The sequence below is a fragment of the Furipterus horrens genome, unplaced genomic scaffold (genome assembly GCF_987537825.1).
Source record: "Furipterus horrens unplaced genomic scaffold, mFurHor1.1.pri manual_scaffold_3, whole genome shotgun sequence".
NCBI lineage: Eukaryota > Metazoa > Chordata > Mammalia > Chiroptera > Furipteridae > Furipterus > Furipterus horrens.
The window spans coordinates 166,680,769-166,689,220 of record NW_028327173.1 but is presented as its reverse complement, the minus strand read 5'-3'; the positions used below and the strand labels follow the sequence as shown (position 1 = coordinate 166,689,220).

Sequence of the window (8,452 nt, the reverse complement as noted above, 5' to 3'; positions counted from 1 at the left end):
CCAAAAGTCTAGGGCCGGGTATGATGGGAGATAAAGAGCACACAGAGCAGGCGGCGCGCGTCGAGATAAAGGGGTGTGGCCGACCGGGCCTGGCGGTCAGCTTTTCAAAGTGTCTTTTCGTCCCCAGAACCGGGAGGCTGGTCGGTGGGGTCTCTCCCGCCCGCCAGGAGAAAAACAGGAGGCACTAGCTGCCTCCTCCCTCCGCACCGTCTTTTGTGACGCACCCCCACTGTGACTCATAAGCGGAGTTCGGTCCACTCCTCGAGGGCTGAAAAGTGAGGGCTACGCGGCCTCTTGATTTTCAAACAACCTAGGTCCCCCCAACCCCCACCTCCCCACCTCCCCCAAGCCCCCGAATTAAATTCTTTTCCCTTTTCCCCTCCTCCCGCAACCTCGTCCGGTGCTCCTCCCCCAGCCCCTCTCGCCTCCCTCTCTGGACCTGGGGGGCGGGGCGAGGGTTCCGGACTGCGCGAGAGTTCCGCAAAAATCCCGCGAGACTCGCTTGCCGCCGCTGCTGCCGCTGTTGCCGCTGCTGCTGCCGCCGCCGCCTCTTACGTCTTTCCCTTTGACAAGTCGACGCCGCTGCAGCAAAAAATAAAGGACGCGGCCACCGCAGCCGCTGCTGAGCTGGGCTCGGGTCCCTGGAGCTGCACCCCCACCCCCGTCAGCTCCCGAGTCGCGAACGGTAACGCCTCCTCTTCTGTCTTTCTGGCCACCTGTGCTTGGCACCCCGCCGGCAGGGCAAGGCCGGCCGCGGCCGTTCCGGGGCCGCGGGTGAGCCGGGCTGCCGGGGTCCCGGGTGGGCGGCATGCGAAGGCCTGAGGGAGCCCTCCCAGCACAGTGAGGGCCCCCCGGCCCTAGGGACCTCCGGCGGCTGGGGCGCATACAGAGCGGCGTTAGAAGCCAAGCAGCTCGCCCTAGAGGGCGGACGGACCCGCCCCTCCGGCGGCTTGCTGTGCGTCCCCCACAGCCCTCCGGGGTCGCCTCTGATCTTTCCCCTCTCTCTTTTACCCGCTAACGAGCCTCTCTCGCCGGGCCGGGGTTGGAGCCAGGGGACAGCAGTCCGGCTCTTTTTTTTCAGATCCGAGGAGAGCTGCGACCCCGGTGTCCCCTCGCCGGCCACCTTTTGAGGGGTGGAGGTTGAGGCTGGGACGAGGTGGCTTTCTTCTTTCGTCTGCATTTGGGTGGAGGAAGCTCATGATCTGGTAAACCTTTTTCCAGATCTGCCGCCTCAGTAAAATAACCATGTATAGCCTCTGCTACCAGGAGGGGAGACGAGATGCATTGTTTAGTCCTTTAGAGTGAGATGAGGATGATGGATGACAAGAGCTGTCCCGGAGAGCATGGTGATGGGTGGCAGGTTCCTGGGAGGCGTGAGGAAGACGGGAGGTGGTACCGCATCTCCCGGGGTGGTTATGTAAAAGACACGTTCTCCATCCCAGAGAGCTGGGAAGCACAGGGACTTAATTTTGCCTTAATTTAAAAATGTCTGTAATACGGGGAAAATAAGGATAATCAGAATAGTAGGAATACCAAATCTGAGCAGACTAACGCAACATTGTAATTGCATGTCCAGAGATAGCATTTCATGGTTAACATTTTGGTGTATTCCCTAACAGACACTTAATTTTTTCAAATGGTACTTAGCTTATCCTTGATTGGGACTTCTCCCTTTTATATATGTTCCAAAAATGGTTTGTTTTTGTCTGAGTCACGTCTTTGGCCTGCTTGATTAAAACTGCCTTGTTCATTATCACTGGCAGTACTCTGTCATCACTATCTCTTTTATTGGGCCTTCTTCCAAAATGATTGTTAGCTAAATGGTTTTAAAAATCAAACATTAAAACATTATGTGCTTGGATCTAGAACAAGTGTGTTTTTACAGTTCTGCCTGCAGTGGATGCTGAGAAGCAGCAGTGTTTGTGGAAAGCAGATAAACTTTGATTATTTATACTGGGAAGAAACCTGTTTACCTCAGGGTTTTATAAAATTGATTTCATGGATTTTTAGACAAAAATCATTATGTGATGTTGTTTGTTTCCTAGTGCTTTTGTGATTGTAGTTATGTCCCTTTGATTATATAGGTTTCTATCATGTGTGTTTATACAAGCAAAATTGAGTGTCTAGGTGCCTGTGTGCACATATATGCACATTTATATGAGTTACATCCTTGATTTTATATATACATATAACATATTTAGTCTTGGAAGTGAGTTAGAATGTTTCATTATATGTTTGAGAAGAGAAAGTATTAGGTAGGGCAAAGAATAGTCTTGTAGTATTTCCCCCAAATCACACGTTAGGATTATATGGCAGAATTTAGGGAAGTTGGAAATCTGAAAGATTTTAAAAATAGGATAGATTGTCATCTGTCTGGGGCTGTCATTGGAATGGATTAAATGGCTATTAAGGCCTCTTGGAATTCTAAACTTTTATGAATTTTGCTTTCCCTAAGGTTCTTATCACTTTGTTTCTTAAATTTCTAATCATGCTGTTTGCATGTGACCCTTACCCACTCATTTGTTGGTCAAGTACGTATTTCATTCTCAGTAGAGACATCCAGGTGGTACATGGAGGAGAAAGTAGATGTAGACGTATCTCTTAATCTACTTATTAACATAAATGTCTCCTAAAAATCCTATTTGATTAAAGAAATTTAGAAGACTTGTTTATTGGGTTGGATGGGTCAGTAGAAGATGCAAATAATAAATAGCAATACAGTTCAAATGTCCCAAGCATTTTCCCAAGAATGACTCTTTCTTAATATTTGAAATAAAGGACTGAGTACATTGCACAGCTGATTTTTTAAAATTCAGATTTTAAAATTTAACAATGACTTTGTGGTTTGGGGTATGGAGAGACGATTGTGTTAGGATACAAGCATATTGACTTGTGATACAAAATATAGTTTGACAACTATGTAATAATAAGTAACAAACTTACTATAATCTATTGAAAATCGTTTTTAATGTAAATAAAACTTTGATCTAACAGATTAATGAAATACATTGTTACATTCACATACTGCAGGTTATTATGATGTTGAAAACGTAAACATTTGGTCACGTCATTTAAAAAGAAGTTTGCAAAGCCAGTAAAGTCACAATCGCTAGCAAATATTTTTGACTAAAAAATTTATAAGGGAAGGTAAAGTAGGAAATTTACTTTTTAGATGCCAGATCTTATTTTTATGATTTTAGTTTGTTTTGCTGTTACTTAATGGGTTCTTTAAGTTAATGGTAATATTAAAGTTCAGATGAGACCCCTGAGCAAGAAAATATGGAAGTTGAATAAGGTGATTGATAGATGAATTTTATTTTCAGCTATTTATTTTGAAATAATTGGAGACTTAGAAATGTTGCAAAGATAGTACAGAGTTCCTATATGCCTTTCACACACCATCTCATAATGTTGATGACTTACATAACCATAGTCCAATAACAAAATCAGGAAATTAGCATTGGTATAATACTATTAACTGTAGACTTTATTTGAATTTTATCGGTTTTGTCCCTAATGCTTTTTTTTTCTTCCTAAGACCCCACAGTGCATTTTAGTTATATCTTCTTAGTCTCCTCCAATCTCTGTCAGTTCTTTGTTTTTTCCTTTCTTTCATGACCTTGAAATGATGAGTATTGATCAGTTATTTTGTACAATTTTTCTCATTTTTGGGCTTGAGAGTTATGTATGTTTGCAAGAAAATCACAGAAGTGATTTGTCTTTCTCAGTATATCTTATTAGAAGGTACATGGTGTTGATATGTCTTACTTCCAGTGATACTTTAACCTTGATGGCTTTGTTAAGGTGGCCTCTGCTGGATTCTCCCCTGTAAAGTTACTGTTCTTTATACTTTGAAATATATTGTTTCTCTTCAAACTTGCTCCCACTGATTTTAGCATCCATTGGTGGATCTTGTCTGCAACAGTTATTACTGTGGCATTTGCCTAATGGTGATTTTGTATTTCTCTCATTTCCTTTTGCATTTATTATTGGAATTCTTCTGTAAGAAAGAGATGTCCCTTATTTATTTATTTATTTATTTATTTACTTATTTATTTATTCGATTATTTATTTATATAAGTATGATCTCTTGGGTATTTTATTCTACAGGTTATAATTCAGTAGTATTATTATGTTGCTCAAAACTGTTTTTCAGGTTGGCCTCCACCCTTTTTTGAGCACTGCTTTATATTCTGGCACCACAGACTGTTCTATGCTTATTTTCTTCCTTGAATCAACTACTTCTCTAAGGAGCTCTGGTTCCTTTTATTGGAGAATAGAATTTAAATCGAGATCTGGATGCTAGGTGTGCTCATTGGGGTGTCATTACTCGGAGACCCTCAGAAGACAGAGCTAAGAAATACTATGTTTTTACACTACCCCATCCATGCATGCAAGTGAGCACATGCGTGTGCACACATGTTTATTTCTATATATGAAAAAAGTGTGAGTTCATATTGCTATCTTCTATTCCAGTTCAGCATCACAAGGTTCATTCCAACTTTTCCCCTATTCTTACTTGTAACATTTTTCTGAAGTGAGAAACCTGGCTCTCATCCATAGTTTACTAACATACCTATTCACTCTCAGAATACACATCAAGTAGTTACAATTACCAACCCATACCCTTGTGAGAAATGCAGTTTTTGGATATAGCTTTTTGTGTATGTGTTGTTAGCCTTATAGTATCTGATGCAAAAGTCTGTTTTCTAAGGTTACTTAGGTTTGTTCTTTTCCCCACTCCTTTTAGTGTGGTTATGTTATTCATATGTAATGTAATTAAGTTCTTTTCTTACTCTGTTTTCCATTTTGGGTTGCCCTCCACCCCCAATCCTGGTTGATTTTCATTATTTGAATATTTTCTTATATGAAACATTACTATTACTAAACATTAGTTCATAAAAAGATATACTTGAAGAAGTATTACTCCTTATTCCTGCTATCCTGTTCCCACCCCCCAACCCTTTTCTCCCCATCTGTTTTCCATGCCCTATAGTGAACCAGTCTCTTCAGTTTCTGGTTTATTCTTCCATTATTTCTTCTATACAAATGAATATATTGTGCATGCTTTCTTATATTTCTTTTTTTTCTCATACAATTTTTAATTGAGATACAATTCATATACCATAAAGCTCACATGTTTGACATGTACAGTTTAGTAGTTTTTAGTATATTCACTGGGTTGTGCAACCATCACCATTATCTAATTCAAAACATTTTCACACCCCCAAAAGAAACCCTGTATCCATTAGCAGTCACTTCCCATTCCCCTTCCCCAGCTCCTAGTAACTACTAATCTACTTTCTGTTTTTATGAAATTGTCTATTCTGGACATTTCATGTGAGTGAAATCATATAATATGCAGACTTCTGTGCATGGCTTCTTTCACTTAGCATTATTTTTTGAGTTCATTCATGTTGTAGCACATATCAGTGCTTTATTCCTTTTTTATGGCTTAATGATTTCCATTATATGAATATACCACATTTTGTTCATTCTTGCATCAATTATTTGACATTTGGTTTTCCACTTTTTTTTTGGCTATTATGAATGATACTGCTGTGAACATTCATGTATGAGGTTATCTGTGGACATATGTTTTCAATTTTCTTGTGTATATACCTGGAAGTGGAATTGCTGGTCATATGGTAACTCTGTGTTTAATATTTTGAGGAACTGCCATGTTGTTTTCCTGTTCCCTCTTTTTTATATGAACAGTGGCATGTTATACTCCTTTGAACTTCACTTTTATCACTTAAAAGTGATATCCTGGAAATCACTCCAAATCAGTACACTCTTTGAAGAGATGTATTTTTTTTAATATTCTTCATTTTTTACAGTTGTATACTACTCCACTGTGTGGATGTATCGTAATTTATTTGTTCTTCTAATTATGAGCATTTAGGTTGTTTCCTATGTTTTACAATTATGAATAATGTTGCAATAAATGACCTGTGCATGTTTAGTTTTGTATTGTTAGAAGTGTACCTTCAAGTGGGATTGCTGGGTAAAAAGTAAAGTGCATATGTAGTTTTTTAGGTATTGCCAAGTTTTTCTCCAAAAGTGTAGTAATTTGCATTCCCACCAGTAACATACGAGAGCACCTGTGTTCCCCACAGCCTCACTAACAGAATATGTTGTTGTTTTTCTTTTTTGCCAGATAGGACTGATTTTAAAAAGTACTCTGTAGTCTTTTTTTTAAAAAAGATTTTATTTATTTATTTTTAGAGGGAGAAAGAAAGGGAGAGAGACATCGATGTGTGAGAGAAACGTGGATTGGTTGCCTCTTGCACGCCCTCAATGGCATGTACCCTGACTGGGAATCAAGCTGGTGAACTTCCAGTTTGCTGGACAACACCCAGCCCACTGAGCCATACCAGTTAGGTTCTCTGTAGCCTTTTCAGTAACCCAAACTGGTGGTGAAAGGGCACTTAATGGCTGTGGTTGTCAGGTTCTTATAGCTTGAAAATGAAATAGATTGTCCCCTAATACTGCATTGATACATGTAGGTTCTTATGTGCAGATGAACTCGATTGGAATGCAATTTCTAGTCTAGCAAGGATTGTTTATTTGAAACCATTTGCATTTAATGGAGGTGCTACATTGATTCATAATATCCATGCTCAGAAAGAGTACTTGTGGAATTCAACAAAGGACAACCGAAATTATAAGGAGAATATTTTTTCCTTTAGAGTATGTATGATATAGTACCTATTGGTTCACATTGTATGATAGTTATTTTGAACAGTTCACACACTACATATTAATACCATGCTATGGCAGTTTTTTTTTTTTTTTTTTTGAACAGTAATGGCCATATCTAGAACCTTTAATATTTCCTTTAGAAAAAAAAACCTATTTTAGAAAGGTGAAATTGAGAGTTTAAGGTTCTGGATTTGGATAATCTACCAGATTTTAGTGGTGCCAATAAACTATGATAACATGAAAAATATCCCTATCTTATAAGGTAACAAACTGTGCCCAGCAAGGCTGGAAATTTAAATTCTTTCTCAGAAAGGGCGCTGTTCAGGTGTTTGGGAAACAAAACGAAACAAAAACTAAGATTCTTGCATCAGAGGAGCTGACATTCTTAGTGGTTTTCTGATGAACTGGTGTTCTCAGGAAAACAGATGCTGAATGCTGATTGTGAATGGACCCAGTAGAGGTCTGGTGTAGTCTTAATTAAAGTGAAATCACCTTTGGTGCTATACAAATCTCCAAATAATACTTGGTTTTACTGGTTACAAAGAGAAGGCCCTGAAACATCACAGGATGGTTACTTAATGTTGTCCACCAATCTTTCTCATTTTAAATTATTTGTATTAGTAGTAGTAGTAGTAGAAGAAGTAGTAATGGAATAATAATAGAATAATAGTAATATAGTACAGTTTTTTTTCTCAACTGGGGTTCTATGAGCATACTACTAAATCAATGTTTTAGGATATTTGGATGTTCATTGTATGTAAAGAATTCTCTCCAATGCATCTACAATGGGACTAGTTATGAATCATCCTTGGGAGAACTGAGAAATATTCACTTCAGTATCCACTTCAGAATTTTTGGTTTCAGTAATGAACCTCAGTTGAGAAAGTCAGATTCACCCTTCTCCCCCATGACTCTACCACTTATTAGCAGAGCGATGTTGGACAAGTCTTAATCTCTTAGCTTCAGTTTCCCAGTTATAGAATGGGAATAATAATAAGTTTCTCCCTATCAGGCTGGCATGAGGATTAAACAGAAAAGTTTTTCCAGTCTACATTTATCTATTTCTATGGTTTTAAAAATATTTATACGCTGATTGACTCCCACATTTATATATTCAGCCCAGAACCCTTCCCTAAGGTCCAGTGTCAAAGTTCATCTGCCTGTTACACATCTCAAACTAAATTTGCACAACATAGAAGGTGTGATTCCTCCCCTCATCATTTTCTGTGAAACTACTCTTAGCAAAAGGTAGGACCATTTAACTAGTTGCTCAGGCCAAAAGTCTAGGTGTCATCTGTGATTCCTTTTCTTTCTACCCTATAACCAGTCCATCAGCAAATCTTGGCTCTATCTCTTGAATATATTTCTAATCTGATCACATATCATCATCTCTACCTTATTACTCTAGTCTAAACCACCTTCTCATCTGCTTAGATAATTATGATATTCTCTTAACTGGTTTTTATTCTTTTTCACTTGACCTCCTACAGTCTATTATGTACTTTATAGCTAGGATGATCTTTTTAACTGTCAGGTAGGCCACTCCTCTATTTAATATTTTACAGTGACTTTCTTTTATAATGAAAATGGCCAAATTCCTAGGGATAGCATACAAGGTGCTAAATGATATAGCTATGTAGTGCCTGCATACCTTTCTTTGTTCATTCCAGTTCTGCTACACTGAACTTCCCTATATTCTTTCATCATGCCAGGTGCATTTCCAGGGCTTAATATTTGTTTTTGCTCT

General features: G+C 39.0%; 1 protein-coding gene across 3 annotated transcripts in view; it reads left to right on the top strand.

Annotated features, from left to right (window-relative positions):
• The first annotated feature begins 545 nt into the window (after nucleotides 1–545).
• HERC1 (HECT and RLD domain containing E3 ubiquitin protein ligase family member 1) overlaps nucleotides 546–8,452 on the top strand; it is a 182,888-nt gene continuing 174,981 nt past the window's right edge. For all 3 annotated transcript variants that reach the window (XM_090270740.1, XM_090270738.1, XM_090270739.1), the window contains exon 1: nucleotides 546–685. The gene's annotated coding sequence lies outside the window, so the exon portion shown is untranslated. The remainder of the gene's footprint in view (nucleotides 686–8,452) is intronic.